Source organism: Urocitellus parryii, assembly GCF_045843805.1.
Source record: "Urocitellus parryii isolate mUroPar1 chromosome 13 unlocalized genomic scaffold, mUroPar1.hap1 SUPER_13_unloc_15, whole genome shotgun sequence".
NCBI lineage: Eukaryota > Metazoa > Chordata > Mammalia > Rodentia > Sciuridae > Urocitellus > Urocitellus parryii.
Window position 1 is genome coordinate 458,494 of NW_027551767.1, and position 19,303 is coordinate 477,796.

At 43.4% G+C, this 19,303-nt stretch overlaps 1 pseudogene; it reads left to right on the forward strand.

The window, feature by feature from the left end:
• Positions 1-448: 448 nt before the first annotated feature.
• The window catches only part of LOC144251384 (E3 ubiquitin-protein ligase RNF213-like), a 64,095-nt pseudogene continuing 45,240 nt past the window's right edge, over positions 449-19,303 (forward strand).

Below are 19,303 nucleotides of genomic sequence, written 5' to 3' on the forward strand. Positions count from 1 at the left end.
CTCAAAAGAAGGCAAGCTTCCTCAGAGCTCAGGATAGGGCTGCAGAGAGCTAAACCAAACAACAGTTTTTCTATGAAGTTTTTTCAGATACAGATAATAAACTTATTGAACCAGAAAATAAATGGCATGAAGAGTTGCTGATGTGAATAATTCAACTATTGGAAAAATGTGTTTTAACATATAAATTGTTTTAAGTTAACAAAAGGTATAATTACTAAGTAAAGTGTTAAAAAATTAATTGTCATTAGATAATAACAGCATTTAGGCAGATTAAGCCAATGCACTTGAGATCCTTGGACTAGACTAGAATAAATCTAATTTGTTTGATTTTGAAAATAAGGATGTGTAGGATTCTGATTCAGAGTAGATATCCCCAAATTTTTCACTCTGTGCCTCTGAATCTACCTGTTGCAGAGTTGAGATGGAAGGACACTCTCTGAGAGAAGACATGACCAAGATGAGCCACATGGGAGAAAAGTCTCACTCCATGGGCAATACGGAGAGTTCCATTCCCTCAAAGCCCCTCTGTAACACTGTGACTTCTTTGCAGTTCTATATGAGTGGTCACCTGAAGCCTACATGTAAGCACAGTGGAAACTCTTTAGGCCTCTACTACATTGACTTGGATGGAAGTACCCCTCTTGGATCAGCTCTTGTGTACTGTAACATGACAGGTATGCTAAGCTCTTCTGTAAAAGTTAAATTCCTATGGGTGTTTGCTCTGTGCAAAACCGAAATTAAGAAAGTCAAGGATTTACTGAGTTGACATGCTTATTTAGATGTGCATTGTGATTGTGATGTAGTAGCCAAGAAGTATTTTTAAAAAGTTAGAAAACAGGTAAAATGTGAGGGTTAATGGTTGTGTCCTTATTTTCTGGAAAAGTTCTTTCCTTGTGAAATAATACCAATAAGTCTTTGCTTATTAGTTTAAAAGAAAAAAGGATAAATGATTTTTTACATCAATAAATGTCAAACACTTCAGAGAATCTTTACTCTTTTTTCCTATGATGATGAAGATGGAGCTTGTGGCCTCACATGTGCTAGCAAATGCTCTACAGCTGAGCTTCATTCCCAGTTCTCTATTCACTTTCTAAATTTATGAAAATGTCCTTTACTTTCTTTTGAATCTTTCAAAAATATTTTATTTTATTCTCTGGATTTATTGAGATGTAATTGAGGTGTAATTGACAAATAAAAAGATATATATTTAAAACAGATAACCAGATGTTTTGAAATATGTATACATGGTGAAATGCTTGCCCTTGTTAAGCTAATTAGCATAGCCATCACCTTATGGCATTTATAATTCTTTCATTCTTTCTTTGATGAGACAGTTGAGATCTACTCTCCTAGTAAATAGTAGGTAAACACTACAGTATTGTTATTATAGTCACCATACCTCATATTATATTATAGGAGCTTTTTTATTCTCCATATTTGAAACTTTGTACCTGTTGACCAAAATCTCTCCATTTCCTCCTTGCCCAAGCCCAGACACGGCCATTCTACTCTGTACTTCTAAGGGTGTCTTGTTTACATCTATATAAGCACATGAATTTTTCTGGAAGTTAATAAATGTTCCTAAATCATACATACAGTATGTAAGCATATATTTATGTGCAACAATGTGTTACCTAGAAAATAATTGTGTGGTAGATAGCAATAATACATGTTGTACACGAATCCTTGACTCTTCCTATTTGATGTCTGCTTCTCAGAAGGACTAAATTATCAAGTCTAGTGAATGACAATTACCCTAACTTAATTGATGTGAGCCACAGCCTCTTTGAATATATAGCTCCTATCCATTTCTCTGTAACTGTGTCTGTGTGTACCTCTCCTCCTCAACATTGTTTCACCAACCAAAAAGGAATGTCCCTCCTTTGGGAAACTGTTTCTGTATTACCTTGGTGGTATAGAAACAGGTACTTTAACCTCTGCAGAATTTGAACCTGCACATTCTGAGATAATGTTAAGAAAATTATCAACTCTAGATGATACTAAGGTAATTATGAGTTAGCTATAATTCGGTATCCCTATTATTACTACTATATACTGCCCTGATAGTGTTGCAGTGTCTACAAGGAGAGAATTATGCATGGGTTAACTTATGAGGGTTTGCAAGAAGCTTTAAAAAAGAAGCCTGATATAGTTTATATGCCTACTACCTCTTCATAGGTAAAACAAAGTCTGAACATTTTGGCAGTGGTTAATCATGTGATGTGATCAGCATTAGATTAGATACATCTTCCTGTTTGAGAATGTACTAGCAAAATGTGGGAGCTCTTGGGACATTGCTGTAGATGTGGGTTCAGCTGTTTTAGGATTTGGGGCAAGCATTTTATTATCAATACTGACTGAAACATTGCAGTGTGATTGCAGAGAGAAATGCACTGGCTTAATTTTACCAAAAGATGAGTGATCAATAAAATATGTGGGAAACAAACAAGGAGATCTTCCTAGATGTTGTCAATGTCAGTGGTGATACTAGGCTTCCAAGTTACTCAGTGTCTTCCTTGTTTTGCCTTCATTATTGTAGATAAGGTGGGAACAACTAAAACTTTAAAAAGATGGTGGCATCCCAATTATACATTTCTCTTCTATTAGTTAGGTGCTTAACTATCACTGAAGTCTAGAGCATGCTAAAGATTTTCATTATTTTGTCTTGTGTTAACCCTGTGAGCAGAGTCCATGTCCTCTGAAAAATCCCAAGATTCATAGAAAAGTAGAGAAGATCCCAAGAACACATTCCATGATCAGTAATGTTTTGGTGTCCAAATTTAATTTGTTAATGAATTGTTAGCAGGTGCTATGGTTTGGGTCGTGAATGACCTCCCAAAGGCCCATGTATGAAAGGCTTAGTCCCCAGGCTGGCAGTGTCAGGAGCCAAAAGAACATTATGAAAGTGGTCCCTAGTGAAGACCTTCTTGTCACTGCAGACATACTCTTGGAGAAGATTGTGGGACCCTGGTCTCTTCTTCTTCCTCTTTTGTTTCTTGGCTTGATTACAGCAGTTTGCTCTGCCAGGCATTCCCCAGCATTGCCATCTGGCACACCCACTAGGACCCAAAGCATGAGGTTCTCCTGTTTGTTAAGTTGGAAACCCCTAAACTGTGAGCTCAAGTGGATCTTTTCTCTTTATAAGTTAATTATCTTCAGTGTTTTACTGTGGTGACAGAAAGATGACTAACACAGCAGGCTTAGTGAGGAATTTAAAAAAAAAAAAGAAATAAAGAAAGAATAGCTATTCTTTGATGATTGTCCTACCATGATCCCACATCTTTTTTATACTTGCATTTGCCTGGAAAGAGCCCTTCCTTCTCCCACGTGGGGGCAGCTTACTCTGGCTGGTTTTTTTGTAGCTTCCAATAGTAGTTCCTAAACAGGCATGCTAGTGCCTCTGCCAATGTGAAATGCAACAGCATGTCCCTTAAACTATGCCAGAGGGGGAAATGCAGATGCTGCAGAGAAGTTTATTTTGCTGTTCTTTCTTCCAACAAACAAAATTCCACAGCCTTACCATGAAATGAGACTTGGTGAACAATAAAAATACAAATACTCAGAACCTGGCTAGGTCTACAGCCTGCCTGACAGTTGCCTTAATAGTCTCACATGTCTAGAGTGATAACTTTGGGTCTTTAGATGCTTCTTGATCCAGTTTCTTTATTTACTAAACATAGAAATTGAGGCTCAGAGAAATTCATTTTTTTCACTTTTCCAAGATTATAGATAATAAGCCATACATTCAATTGAAAATGACATGGTGTTCTGTTCATATCTCATTTTATAAGTGTATGCATAGTGTTCTCCATCGACAAATGATTTTGCTAAAATGACATGTGGTAGGTTGTATGGAGATTCCTAGGAAAGCTGGGAATGGAACCATCATTTGACCCAGCTATTGCCCTTCTCGGTCTATTCCCTGAGGACCTTAAAAGAGCATACTATAGGGATACTGCCACATCAATGATCATAGCAGCACAATTCACAATAGCTAGACTTTTGAATCAACCTAGATGCCCTTCAATAGATGAATGGATTAAGAAACTGTGGCATTTATACACAATGGAGTATTATGCAGCACTAAAAAATGACAAAATCATGGATTTTGCAGGGAAATAGATGGCATTAGAGCATATTATGCTAAGTGAAGCTAGTCAATCCTTAAAAAACAAATGCCAAATGTCTTCTTTGATATAAAGAGAGCAACTAAGATCAGAACAGGGAAGAAGAGCATGAGGAAAAGATTAACATTAAACAGAGACAAGTGGGGGGAGAGAAAAGGAGAGAGAAGGGAAACTGTATGGAAATGGAAGGAGACCCTCATTGTTACACAAAATTACATATAAGAGTTTGTGAGGGGAAAGGGGGAAAAAAACAAGGGAGAGAATTAAACAATAGCAGATGGGGTAGAGAGGGAAGATGAGAGGGAAGGGGAGGGGGGATAGTAGGGGATAGGAAAGGTAGCCGAATACAACAGTCATTAATAAGGTATTATGTAAAAATGTGGATGTGTAACTGATGTGATTCTGCAACTTGTATTTGGGATATAAAATGGGAGTTCATAACCCACTTGAATCAAATGTATGGAAGATGATATAGCATGAGCTTTGTAATGTTTTGAACAACCAATAAAAAAAAGAAATTCAGAGGTAGACACTAATAATAATAACGTCTTATGTGAACTAAACATTTGGGTTATGTCAGGCCTGGAAAGAGATCAAGCACACATGAGATTACCTCAAGAGAGCAGAAGTCCTTCCAGGTGAGATAGTAGAAGCCCTCATGTATGAATGAGCAGACCCCCATAATTTTGTTCAATGTGATTTACTAAGTGAAATGACCACCCTGTGAATGTCCATGGAAATGAGCCTGTGCAGAACAGAAAGCATTTATATTGGCCTTGCAGAAGAGAGCTGTTGATGCTGATGAGTGATAGGGATATCTAGATGCATCTCATAGCATCTTCCTGTGCTGAAAATATTCAGGTAAATCATGGAAAATCCCAAGATTCTAGAACTATTGCAAGAAGGACAGTCTTTGAAGGGTCCTAATGTAAATACTGATTTAGAAGGACCCGTACTTGTGGGGTCATGACGGGTGCCACTGCTGGGCTTTCCCATGGATCTGGGGTCAGAGCTGAGATCTGAAGGTGGCCATTTAGAACCTGAAAGCTATCATTTAGAGCTGACACACCTTCACCTCAGTAAGGCACAGATACCAAATCATTCTTTAAATTGACTTTGCAGAAGAGAGCTATTGATGACAACAGACAAATGGACAACATGGTAGGTCCCAGTAACTCTGAGATTTAGGATAGAGACAGTAGTGGGTTGACCAATGTCTTTATGTGCCCTTGAATGTCCATGATCTAGTTCTATTCCTCCTGGAGTTTTGTCATATGAAATATAGGTTAGGGCTTAGTTGCAGAAGGTACACAGGAAACCCTCAGACCTCTGCCATCTTTGAACCACTTAACTAATTCAGAAAGCTCAATGACTAGCACTAGGTTACCCAGAAATGTGTGGTGGAGTTGAAATATTTTGTTAAGTTGGGCAGGAACATTTTTCTAGGCCTCCTTTGCCTCATCTATAAGAGAGTTGGGCTGAATAAAGGATATCACCCAACTCTAACCTGTGTTTCTCCCTGAATAGGAACATGGTGGAAGAACTTCTGAGAAAGCTCTCATGGGGCTGTACTTCTCAGAGGCACAATACAGTGACCAACTTTTCCTTGTAGATGCAGGACAGCTGCTAGTGATTTTTGTCAGTGAGTCCCTATTCATGATACTGAGCATAGGTTTCTTGACCAGTTCTTCATCTGAAGATAGAATATGACAATTTACATCATCTGGACACATTGCTCTCCTAGTGTTCTCTGAACTTATACCCACCTTCCCCATCAGAGGAAATGTAGGCAGGTGTCTTCATCTCTAGAGAGGTACTGTACTGTGTAGAAATGTATTGGACTTCTATTTTATGAACATTTTCTTGAATCAATTTCCAAAAATGCCCTTCATTTTGAATGAAGGTCTGTGACCCAGAAAAGTTGGTTTCTCCCTGAGTGTTTTATATGGATCTGATTAAATGGATGTTTTTAGGAAGACAAAAGAAAGGAAAAATGGCTCTTTTTCAAAATTTACATGTTTTTACAAGCTGCTATTCTGCCTGCTTTTTTTGCAATATGAGAAGAGACTAACTTGGTTTCATCTTTACTCTTCTAGTGAGGGGCAGGGAGGACATGCTTAGTACAGGACAGGGAGGAGGGGAGTCAGAACAACCAGGCACTTACACCCCCACCTACCGCTGTGTTTGCAGGAGAGGCCCCTTTCCCAGATCTCTGCCTTCTGTAGCCCTCACTGGGATGCCGCTGGCTTCAAGGACAGTGTGGCCAGGAGCTTTGAGAAGTGTGTCATCGAAGCTGTGAGCTCTGCCTGCCAGGTGACCAATCTCTTCTTGGGAAACATGCTTAGGTTCACAGATACTTGCTGATATGGCCAGCTCCAGGCCTTAAGTGCCTGCCAGTTCCAAGGCCTGTGCTGACCAGGATTGGGTCCTTGGTGCCCCCTCCCTGGCTTGGGCCTCATGCTGCAATCCAGTGCTCTCTACCCACTCCTTGACATGCAACTTGGCTTCCTGCTGCAGAACCCTGTGCAAAACCACAAGCCATCGTGCAGCTGATCTGGTTGGTTTGTGGTCTGTTAACTCTTGCTCAACAGATATACAGGAAATGACCCCAAAGGTTGACAAAACATCTATGGAAGGAAGCTTCTGAAGTTAAATAGACTCCATCCTTGTTGGGGTAGAACACTTGCCCAGCATGGCCCTGGGTTCTATTCCCAACACTGCAGAAAAAGAGGGGAAAGATTCTATTATTTCACTTAGCTTTTTTCTGCAAAGTGGGAGGAGGTTCTGCCCCGGCACATTCCCCACACAGTACCCTGAGGCTCCCAGGGTCCTTCTGTATTTCCTGCTGGACACTTCAAGCCCTGCACACTGCTGGCCAGTGGAGTTGTGAGAAGCAGAGCTCACTTTTTCTAGGGAAACAGGCTCTAGTCTTTTTACATAACTAATACTTCTAAGGCTTTCATTTGTTTTTTGCTCAGTGTTTTAGTAACATGGCAGCCACATCTCCTGTCACTCACCCTTGGAAGCCAAACTTGGGGGGAGTGGTGTGTTTCAGGTGTGAGTGCCACCAGCACAATCTACTTGGCAACTTTCTCATCCGCTCAGAAAGAAAATGCAGCCCTTCAGCTGCAGAGTCTGCCCTCCACCATGCTGGCCCCAAGGCCTTCCCCAGCAGCACCTAATTTTCCTTCCTCCTCCACAGACTACTCAGGTGTCTCAGGAATGAAATCACACAGGCTGTGGCCTTGGGTGCCTGGCTTCCTTGAGCATGTATTCAAGGTCATTCACTCTGGAGTACCTATCAGTCATTTGTCCCTTTTCATGACTACATGTTGCTCATCATATGGACTCAGGGGGCTTTTATGTTCCATTTGTCCTCTGGTGGACATCCGGGCTCTCCCTGACTGATGGCTGTTATCAGTCTGCTGCTGTGGACCTCCACACATGGGTTTGTGTGGATGTGCTGTTCACACTCTCTGCACCTATGGTGGAATGGCTGGATCACTTGGTACCTGTGTGATTGAAGGACTATCTGGACCATTCCCACAGTGGCTGGGCCATTTCCATGTCAGCTGCCAGCCTAGGAGGGACCTGACTTCTCCACACCCCCATAGCCTGTGCTCTCAGACCTGTCACTGTGCAGTTTGGGGGTGTGGAGTGGTTTCTCTGGTGACTTTGATAGATATGACCTCAGGTACCTTCTCATATGTTTTTTGGCTATTTCTGTTTTCTATGTCTTTGGACAAATGTCTACTAGAAAGAAATGGCAGTGGAGACATGGACAGATGTGAGGTGAACCCTCACAGCTGTGGTCAACAGACTTTGTGACAAGTGTGCCAAGATCACTTAAGGGGTGAAGTTCAGTGCCTTCCTCAAATGGTTAATTGAGCTCTATGTTTTTCTTTTATTGTGGCTTATGAGAGTTCTTTGGATAATCAGGTGCAAATCTCTGGTCAGATATGTGATCTGCCAGCATTTTCTTCCATTCTCTGGATTGTTTTCACTCTTGGTGTTTTCTTTAGAAGCACAGAAGTTTTTAATTTCTTTTTCTCTCTCTCTTTTTTGTAGTAGTAGGGATTGAAACCAGGGGTGCTCTAACACTGAGCTACATCTCTACCCCTTTTTTATTTTTTATTTTGTGAAACAGTCTCACAAAGTTGCCCTCAAACTTGCAATATTCCTGCCTCAGCTTCCTGAGTAGCTGAGATTACAGGTGTGCCCCACCACTCCTGGGAAGGTTTTTACTTTTGGAAAAATTCAATGTGTCTTTTTTTTTTTCTCTTGTTGCTAGTAATTTTGACATCTTGTGCTAAATCCTGGGTCATGAAGATTTACCTGTGTCTTCCTCTAAAAGGTTTTTATTTTGGTTTTGGCACTGAGTGTTAACTTAGGATTATATGCTAATAAGTGCTCTGTCATGGAGCAACCCCCTCTGAAAGCTCTAGAGTGTTAGCTCTTAACATTAGTTTCTTTTTCTATGTGGTATGAGGTAAGGGTCCAGGTACATTCTCTTGCATGTGGAGATCCATCTGTTCCAGACCATTTGAGGAAGGCACTGTACTTCACCCCTTGAGTGATCTTGGCACTCTTGTCAAAAAGTCTGTTGGCCGCAGCTGTGAGGGTTCACCTCACATCTGTCCATGTCTCCACTGCCATTTCTTTCCAGTAGGTCGTAAAATCAAGAAGCATGAATTCTCCTGATTTGTTCTCCTCTTTTTGTATTGTTTGCTATTCTGGATCTCTTGGGATTCCATATGAATTTTAGAATCAGTTTGTCAGGTTTTGCAAGGAAAGCAGCTGTGACTTTGACAGGGGTGGCTTTGAATCTGTAAGTCATTTTGGGGAGTGTTGACCTCTTAACAATGTCACATCTCATGGCTTCTGAACCTGGAATGTCTCCCCATTTATTTTGGTCTTTAAGTTTTTTTCTTTTTTTTTTTTGTTGGTTGTTCAAAACATTACAAAGCTCTTGACATATCATATTTCATACATTAGATTCAAGTGGGTCAACAGTAGTTTGCAGTTTGCAAGTGGTGAGGTCTGCATTTCTTTTATGAAATTTACTCCTAAGTACTTTATTCCTTTGCTATTGTAACAAATTATTTTTTCAGGGCTGGGGTTGAGGCACAATGGTAGAGCACCTGCCTAGCACTTGTGAGGCACTGGGTTTGATCCTCAGCACCACATAAAAATTAAATAAAATAAAGGTGTTGTGTCCATCTACAACTAAAAAAAAATTTAAGAGAGAGAGAGAGAGAGAGAGAGAGAATTGTTTTTTAATATTTATTTTTTAGTATTCGGCGGACACAACATCTTTGTTTGTATGTGGTGCTGAGGATCGAACCTGGGCCGCACGCATGCCAGGCTAGCGCACTACCACTTGAGCCACATCTCCAGCACAAAAAATATTTTTAAAAATTGTTTTCTCAAATATTTTTTTGGATTGTTTATCACTAGCACTTGGAAACAGGGCAGCACCTCATCTCTGTGGCCTACAGCTTTGCAGGCTCATTTCTTTTCTCTAGCGGGGTATCTGTGGGAGAGTACCTTCTTTGAAGTTTTGGCATAGATGACCATGTTATCTGCCTGTAAGTTAGTACTTCCTTTACAATCCCAATACTTTTTTTTTCCTTTTCCCTACCTAATTGCCCTGGATAGCAACTCTGGCACTGTGAAAGGAGTGAAATTGGCTATCCTGGTCTTGTTCTTAGAGTTTTGCCTGATACTTCTTCTGTATCTATTACAATGGTTGTGTAACTTTTTTCTATCAGTATGATGTATTCATGTTTTTGTGTCTGTGTATGTGGACTGGAGATGGAACCCAGGGGTGCTTTATCACTGAGCCACATTGCCAGCTCTTTTTGTTTTTTCATTTTGAGACAGAGCCTCACTAAGTTGCTGAATCTAGCCTCCAACTTGTGATCCTCCTGCCTCAGCCTAGTGAGCTGCTGGGATTACAGGCATGTGCCCCTACACCAGGCTTATTAACTGATTTTTGATGTAAAAACATGGTTTTATTCCTAGGATAAATCTCACTTCCCTATGGTCTATAACTTTTTATTCATTGCTAATTAATGTTTTCTTTTATCCTGTTGAGTGTCAAAAGTACCTGTTATTAGTTCACCCTGTGTTTTTTATTGATCACTGAAACTTTTTCATTTTTTTTTGCAAAAATGTGAATGCAAAGAAGAAAACTGTTTTGTTTCTTAGTGAAGCATCAGAAGGAGAATTGGAGTGTCTGTGGTGTTTGAGGGCAGCTTGTGATGTAGTAAAGTTTTCCTCATCTTGTTTTTGGCATTTTTTCATGACAGGCAAGTCTAAGAGAAATACAGAAGCTGACAATGAGCTGGGAGGGTGTGTGACTTGGGGTTATAGTGGTGTGTTTGTGCATGTGTATGCATCTTCAAACCTCTGGCACCTCACGTAAGGAGCCAGGCCAGGACAATGGAAATTCCCTAGGAAATATTTAGTATTTTATATTTCTTTTCTTTTTGCAATACAGGGGATGAAACCCAGGGCCTCCAATAGGCCAAGCTACCAGGGGGTAGCCCAACCTCTCTACTGTATTATTATTTTTTTTGAGGCACTATAAAACTAGCTTTAGTAGATTTATGAAATGCTCTTGGGTGCTAACTTGTGTCATTAAAAAACAAATCAGTAAAATCTTCTCAACTCTCTCTTTTAATTCATTTTCTTTTAGTCTCAGATCAGTGTCCTAGAGGGAGTCTCTTGTCATGATTTGCAGAAATTTGGCAGCCTTGTGTCTGCTGTGATCACCAAGTCCTGGCCCAGGAACAACAGAAAGGCTGTGGAAGGCCTGGATGAGATTCTTGAACACCTGCTCACGGGGCCAGATGTGAAGCAGCTCTTCAAGTTGTACGGTGTGTGTAGGACTGGTTGGAGTTGCTGCCCTTCCTTGGGCAAATGAACAGGCAAGGTACTTGACCTGGTCCTCAGCCTGCATGTGCTGAGGTTTGGTAAAGGCAGGATGCATGGAGGTGCCCAGGCAGGTGTTAGGCATAAAGAGCTTCTAACACTAGAACCATTGTCTGCTGAGTGCCTGCTGAATATGTGCTCCTGGGAGGACACACGTTCCTTGAAGCAACCCCTCTGAAAGTCCCCAAGCCCCTTGATTTCCAGATGAGAGAATGGAAATGCCCAGGGCACATTGCTTAACCAGGATGTTGGAGACTCACTGTGTCCAAGACAACAAATTATTAGAAATCAGTCCAAATCCAGCTTGCCTCCCTGTGAAGCTCATGTGTCACATTTTGAGACCAATATTGATAACTAACAAAACATGAAGTGACTCTTCAGCCATCACCTTTCCAAGTGTCATGCATTGCCCTGGAAATGATGGTGCAGGTTTATGTGTAAATTGCTAGATTCAGATCCTGTACTGGGAAAGCACTTGTGTGGTAATAAAAACCCAGGGCCAATGATTGTCTCAGCCAAACCAGCTGCTCTGTTCTACACCAGGACATAGACAGGAGTAGTGTGTGGTCCTGAAGGTGGCTGCTGTGTGCACGGGCCATAGCAGCCTGCTGGGGAAGAGTACACTGTATTACACTCTGCATACTTGGCAGCACTCAGTTAAGGCTCCTCCTTGTCTTTTCCTGGTTCATGGCTCTGTTCCTTTTATCACTGAGCAAAGCCCCCTTGTCTGGATGTTCTTGGGTTGGTCAGTTCTCCCACTGAAGGTCATCTCAGCTACAGTGTGTGTGTGTGTGTGTGTGTGTGTGTGTGTGTGTGTGTGATGCTGGGGATGAACCAGGGTCTCGTGCTTACTAGCCTAGCACACTACCACCAAGATGCACCCCAGCCCCCTGCTATCTTTGTTTTTAATGGTAAAGATAAACTTGGTCTTCTTATAATACTATACAAGCCTCATATTATTGTGAGATAAATAATCTGGCAGTTAAAATAGTCATGTTTTAAAATGTTGCCCTCTAGTTGCTCCAAAAGCTCATGTTCCAGGTTTTGATCCGCAGACAAGATAGGCAAAGCATGAAGCTGCAGCATGGATCTGCCTCCTTCCTGGGTGCTGTGCAGATGCTTCCCTACACCCGTGGAGTGGCCTCTGATGTGAGCTTGTCCTGTTGCAGTTTATTTTCCTACTACTGCAGGGATTCTCAAGACAGATGTGCCGGGTTTCTGTACTTGTGACTAAAAGGCTCAGGGGTCACTCCAGTTGAACTGGGGTACACCAAATAAAACAAAAGAGACACAAATATCTTTTTGTTTGGGGTCGCAGTGACGGCTCCTCTGACTTTAAGGGTCCTCAGGAAGAGAGAGAGAGCAAGAGCACATACTGACCCCTTTTATTGAGGAGAAGCTATTCAAATGAGGCAAGGAGTCAGGTTTCAGGGGGCTGAGTCTATCTATATGATGTCTGCTGTCAGCATGTTGACTGACATCTGAGTAGGCCACATCCAAGGGCATAGTAAGAGAAGGGGACACACACAGGCACTTCCATGAAAGATTCTATCCTAAACAGGCAAGGGGTTATATTACAAAGGAACAGGTGAGCATAACTTCACCTATGCACAAGGCACAGTCCCTCAAACCCAAGAAGGATGGGGAAAGCTTTGCCACATTTCTGTGACTGAGTGCCTCAGCACCCAGCCAGGGAGTGTGACTCAGTCACTTGCAAGGTTGGTCTCCCACAAGGTGAATTTCCAAGAATATCATATGTAGTTCAAGAAATACGTTCACTGTAGCATGGGCTCAGGACTTCAACCCCGAGCACTGTGGTTCTCCTTGCTGACTTTGGCCATCTCCTCCTCCCAGTCAGGAGATGCACTAGGTTAAGACTTGAACCTCACAGGTACAGGCATAGCTAAGTGAGGCATCGGCGCATCTGGAAACACCACTGACTGCTGCCAGCGCCATGTTGGCAGGGGGCTGGTGAGAGGTTCTAATGGCAAGGAGAGGGGAGGGCCGCATGCTCATTGTGCTCATTATCTTCTCAGGGACAGATGAGAAGCTCTTAGCCAACATCACAGAGGATGCCAAGAGGTTGATGGCTGCCGCCAGCTCTGTCTTCGTAGAGGTTGCTGGTGATGTCCTGGATGGGTCCATATTGGTCAGACGTTTGGAGCTGATCCTGAAGCACAAAAGTCAGTTTCTGGACCTGTGGCAGTTAGGTGAGCTGAGGCCAGGCTGGTAAGAAGCCCATGTTCACATGTGTGCTGGCTGTCCTCCTCTATGCCACCAACTGGAGGCCTCCTTGTCCTTCTGATGGTGACTGTGGGGCACTCCCAGGGAGAGAAAGGAATATCATGAAGTTTGTTTCCTTTGGCTGACTTTGTCATTATTTTCCAGAGACAGAAAGTTCTTCATTCCAACAGAAAAATTGTGACATGGAAGAGACACTGGACTGGAGGATGGGCGAAGTCATGTTTCTGAAGAGAGAGAAGAGACAGGTGGACAGCCTCCTGAGGCTGTGTGGGAAGGTGAAGCATCTCATCCAAGGTACTGCTCCCACAGTTGTGCTGGGAACCCTTGAGAGCTGTCATGGGGATGAAGCAGGCCACAAATAGTGGGGCCTTATTTTTCTGGGAGAAGCTTTTAAAAAACATTCTTGACCCAGTTTTCAATGCATTTGCCCAGCGAAGCAGCTTCCCCTTGTACATTCTTGTTTGTGTGCCTCCACACCCATCCATGTCCCCGATTTCCCAGTGTCAGTGTCCTATGCTGGCTTCCCAAGGAGGAAGCCCTGAACATGAGGCTGCTTGCTGCTCTGTCACTCCCAGTGGTGTCCTGAATTACTGGTACCTTCTTCAGGGTCAGGCCTTCACCATGGTGTGAACACAGGATTCACAGGATTCACAGGCAAGCCGTGCTGTGGACCACGGCCACTCCACGGATCTGGAACAAACTTTCTGTAGCTGGTGGAATTGCATTTCTTGCCTTGGTACTTTCTTTTCCCCTTTTTCATTATGTTTATTTCAAATTCAGCCCCAAACTGGACCAGCTATCTGAGTGGATGTCTCTGAAGCATCTCCCAGGACAGAGGGCTTATTTTCCCTAGCGGGAGTTGGCCCTTAATCTCCTCTGTCTCCCTGGGTTGCCTTGGCCTCTGGGCTGGTAGAGCAGTTCCTGCATCTCTGGCCTGTGCTTGACTCCTGTTTGACAGAGGGTGGCATTTACTGCTTGCTGGGACAGGGATACAGGATACCAGATACAGAACTGTGCCCCTGCTGTAGGTTGATCATTTGGCCAGGGGCAGAATTTCCTTCAGAGTGCTGCATGAGTGCTGCATTGGGATGTCAGATGCATTCTCGCTATTGATCCTCTGTATGGAGCTTGTTGTCCTTCTCTGGATGCTCTTGAGAACTCTCTGGCCCTAGTATTCTGAAGTTGACATTAATCTGTGCCTGGCCTTGGGTCTCTTTTCCATCTCTAGGATGGGGCACTGGCAGGTCTCAGCCAGAGATCTAGTCTTAGAGCTCTAGGGCGTTCTCCTGAATTGGTTAATCATGCTTTCCCTGTTGCAGGGTACACATCAGCAGCTGCTGGGCCTCCTGGCATGGTTGCCTGACTCCCATGACATCTCTCCTGCTTGGGCTTCACTTCCTGAGCCTTCTCTTCAATCTCCTCCTGTAACCTGGGCATTGAATTCTTCATTTCAGCTCTTATATATAGTTAATTTGAAGGCACTCCCTTTTTTCTTTTCTTTTTTGGCACTGGAGTTGAACTCAGGGGCACTAGAACACTGAGCTACATCCTCAGCCCTATTTTTGTATTTTATTTAGAGACATGATCTCACTGAGTTGCTTATTATTTTTCTTTTGCTGAGGCTGGCTTTGAACTCGTGATCCTACTACCTCAGCCTTGCCAGCCACTGGGATTACAGGTGTGTACCATCACGCCCAAAACTTTTTTTTTAAAGATTTTTTTTTAGTTGTAGATGGACATAATACCTTTATTTATTTATCTTTATGTGGTGCTGAGGATAGAACCCAGTGCCTCACATGTGCTAGGTGCATGCTCTACCACTGAGCCACAATCCCAGCCCCTCCCTTTTCTCTTGAAATATTTATTTATATACTATGTTCTTATGGTTCGTGGTTGCAGCATGTTTTCCCGTTTTTTCTCGTTTCATCCAAGTTGCTTTTATCTGTTGGCTTCCTTTCTTTCTTTCCTTTTTTGCATGTTGGGGATGGACGCTAGGCTTTTTTTTTTTTTAATGGCACTGAGAATTGAACGCATGCTAGGCAAGCATTCTACCACTGAGCTACACAATCCCTATTGGCTTTTTTGGATATATATTCCCACATTAAAACTTTTTTTGTTCTGATTGGAGATTTTCGTTTGTCTGTATGAAGACAGTCCCCACAGGTGGATGAACAGGCTAAGGGCTTCTGGGCTGTGACCTGTGGGGCTCTGTGGCTGCCCTTAAATTGACCTAGTCCTTGAGGGCTTCTCTTGTGAGCTGGTCATATTTGCACCCCCTGCCTGCTGCCAGATTTCTGGAGCCAAGAGGGAGAGGAGGAGAGTGAGCCCCACTTTTATTCCAGTTTTCCTGCCCTGGTGACTGTGTCATCCTCTTTGTCCTTAGATTGAATACTCCCTGTCCTCTGTAGCTGCCCAAGATAGGTGTGTGTCTAGAAGTAGCCTCCAGGCCAGAGAGCCCTGCAGTTGGTCCTTCCTGCCTCTTGACAGGGGGCGGGCAGCCCCCATCTGCCTCCATGGTGGAGGTGGACTCTCACCAACTGCTTCTTAAACAGATTTTGAACCCAATTACAGTTCCCTCTCTGCCTCCTCCAGTCTAGGGTGACCTTAACATCTAGTGTCCTTAAGTGCCAGAAACTTGTGCTGGGCCTGACTGAGCTCATCTCTGCTGTGTCCTTAGGGTCTCTGTTCTCAGGCCCCAAGTGTCATTTGCCACTGGTGTGGCCATCTTTCTACTTCTCAGGTTGTGTTGTTATTGGGCTTCTTTTCTACTGTCCTTGTTCCTGCTGGTTATGATGTTTTAAAAGCATTTTCTAATCTGTCACTGGAATGGAATTTGGGAGGGAGATGGATTTGTGTTTCCAACTGTTCTCTCCACACAAGAGCTTCCAGTCTGTTCTTTATCATGAAAACTGATAAACAATCCCATGGCAGGGTGGAGGGGAGGAGGGATGAATTCTTCTTAAGAAAAAAAAATCCCATAAATAATATTAATTTGTGTTTTCTCAAAGAAGTTATTAGAAATACTAGGAACGTAAAACAAGATGCTACTGTGTCTAGCAATTTAACTTCCATGTTTCCTTGTGGTTTCCAAAGTGGATTTTGGAGAGATTGAAGCAAGACACTCAGAAGACTTGAACTGCAAAAGACTGAATGAAGCCATGAGGGTGAGACAGCCGCTGTCCTCAGCCTGCAAGCTGATGACGCACTACAACCTGGACCATGAGGTCAAAAGAATGGCTACAAGGATAGACTTGCTGATGGACAGCCACATCTTCCAGATCTTCTGGGAGGAAGCTGCAGAGTCATTAAGCCATCCCCAAGGAGAGTCTGAAAGACAAACCCTTGCGCTTTTAGAGGCCTATGAGTACTTGTACTCGCCTTGTTACCAGAGGTTCATGAAACTGTATCAGGATCTGAAGTCAGGAGAGATCACCTTTGGAGAAATTAATGTCTTCTTCAAGGATTTTGTAGATAAATACAATGACCTGACTTTAGACCTCCAGATCATGTGTAAAGTAGACCCCCAGGCCCAGAGGGCCTGGATCTCAGAGCGTGTTGAACAGATCAAGGAGTACCATAGCCTGCACCAGGCAATCAGCTCGGCCAAGGTCATCTTGCAGTTCAAAAAGGATTTTGGATTGACTGGTGACTTCAGTGTTATTTACACTTTAATAAACTTTGTAAGTTATTTGCTGGGGACTCCTGGGAGGTGGGGGCCTACCTCAGACTCCTTAGAAGCCCCAGGTTTTCTGGGAAAATCAGTGAGGCAGCCCCCTCCAAGGACTCTCATCTGGGCTGCACTAAGTCTGGAACATTCCAAGCCCTGGTTTTTACCTTTGCTTGAGACAGTGTGACTGTTCCTTAGCTAGTGAGTTTTCTTGGGTCTATATGAGAGCCAAAAATTCAGGGTAGAAAAAACCTACCCCTTTCCAGAGGAATCTCATCTCTTTAGGTTATGAAAACACAAAGGGAAGTATTTTGTCATCTGTCCAGGTACCTCTCCTAGTTGCCGTGGGAATGCCAAATGGTACATTGCTCCTGTTGTAGCTTAGGCCTGAATCTCTTCCTGTTTCTTAGTCTCACATTTCTAAGATGTGTGGATTTTCAGTAGAGGCAGGTATGTTAATACTTAAAATTTAACACACAGTGTGGAATTGTCTATACCTAGACTTGAACCCTTCGGTAAGTCTATGAGTAACTCCCCCAGAGAAGCTAACAACATGGACCTGGCTGGGCTGCTCTGAGTAGCAGGTTTCGAAGTCTATGAAAGCTTCCTCACAGGACCTGGGTACTGGGGACAGTAGCTACTGCAGCTTAGCAAGGAGGGCTGTGGAGGTCATGCTATCCTTGGTGCAAGAATGTGTCAGGCTCTGCTATAGCAGCTGCTTGTCCAGGCATACTGGAGGGCAGGTGTGGGTGGTTGCTGGAACAGCCCACAGCAAAGCTTCATCTTGCAGATTGATGATTTCAAGGCCACCCACCATGAGAGACTGAACCAGATTAGCCCACAGCTCATCCAGGCCAAGAAGCTGTTGCAGGATATCAGTGAGCCCCGCCGCCAGTGTCTGGAGGAGCTGGCCCTGCAGAAGGAGCTGGTCAGCTGGCTACACGACGAGCTGAAAGGTATGGTGGGAGCTCAGCTTCAGGTGTTTGCCAAATGGGGTTCCTGACCTTAAGGATGTCCTGCCTCAATAATGTGCATGTGTTGGGTTGGGGGGGGCAGTGTCTGCTTCTAGGCCCACAGTGGAGTTTGCATCAGGACAGCTTTTCAGGCTTCTGGTTAAAACTGTTTCCTTTGTTGCTCTTTCCATCTGTGGACACTGGCATCATTTTCATAAGCATCCTGACTTCTTTTTCTCCTTCAAGCTCATTCTGCCAGAGGCCTAGGCATGCTCTTGCCCACAGAGGGGTGTTGCTGCTGTAAGCTTGTGTAACCTGTATACTTCTCTTCCAGCATAGGGCTGGGCAGCCTGTGTGGTTGTGTGGACTAGATAGAGGCAGGGGAGGAGAGATAAAAAAGAAAGTTCAAGGAGGTGGAGCGGGGACAGCACTCACACACCACAGAGGCCTAGAAGGCCACCTCCTGCTGGCACTGAGGCGTCATTGGCTCCGGCTCTCATCCAGAGCTTTGCTGCTTCCACCTTGTACTCCTGAGTCTGCTTTGACTTACATTCTTTGATTAGTAATTAACCCTAGGGGAATTATCTCAGTTTTTTAAATAATTGATTGCCCAATATTATTATTATTATTTTATTAGTTGCTCAAAACATTACAATGATCTTGACATATCATACATTTGATTCAAAATATTTACCAATGGAACGTGTTTTTGTTCAGGTGATAATGTTTGTAGATTAAAGGAAATAAGATACACACAAGCCTAGAACAGTGCCTGGGACATTGTTTGGTAAAGATTAGATGCTGTTCAGTGGTGTCATCATATGCTGCAAAAGAAAAGGTATCCTGGTGTCCTAACGGAAGGCAGGAAGTGCCACACACGCTAGGTGTTTACTTAGTGTCTATTGATGACCTCACGAAGGATCTTGCCCCAGGTGAGAGTTGTGCAGCATCATGGAGTGGTCCTGTGCTGACTCCCTCTCTGCCCCAGGCTTCACCGAGCTCAAGGTATTTGTGGACCTGGCCTCCATCTCAGCGGGAGAAAGCGACATTGACGTGGACCAGGTGGCCTGCTTCCATGATGCTGTGCAGGGCTATGTGTCCCTGCTGTATAAGCTGGACAAGAAGGCAGGCTTCAGCAAGTTCATGGAAATTTTAAGAGAACTCTGGAAGGCTCTGCAAAATGACCCCCATCTGCCCAGTAAGCTGGTGAGTTTTGTTCCTGATTCCAAGGTGTGGAGGTCTTGCAGCTTTGGGAAGCAGCTGTGCTTTGAGGGCATATGGGCATGGAGGCGTGTAGGCAGCCATTTAAACTGATGTTTAAAGCCAGATTTTCTTCACTATGGAAATGCTTTCTTTGTCTTGGGTTGGAAGAGAAC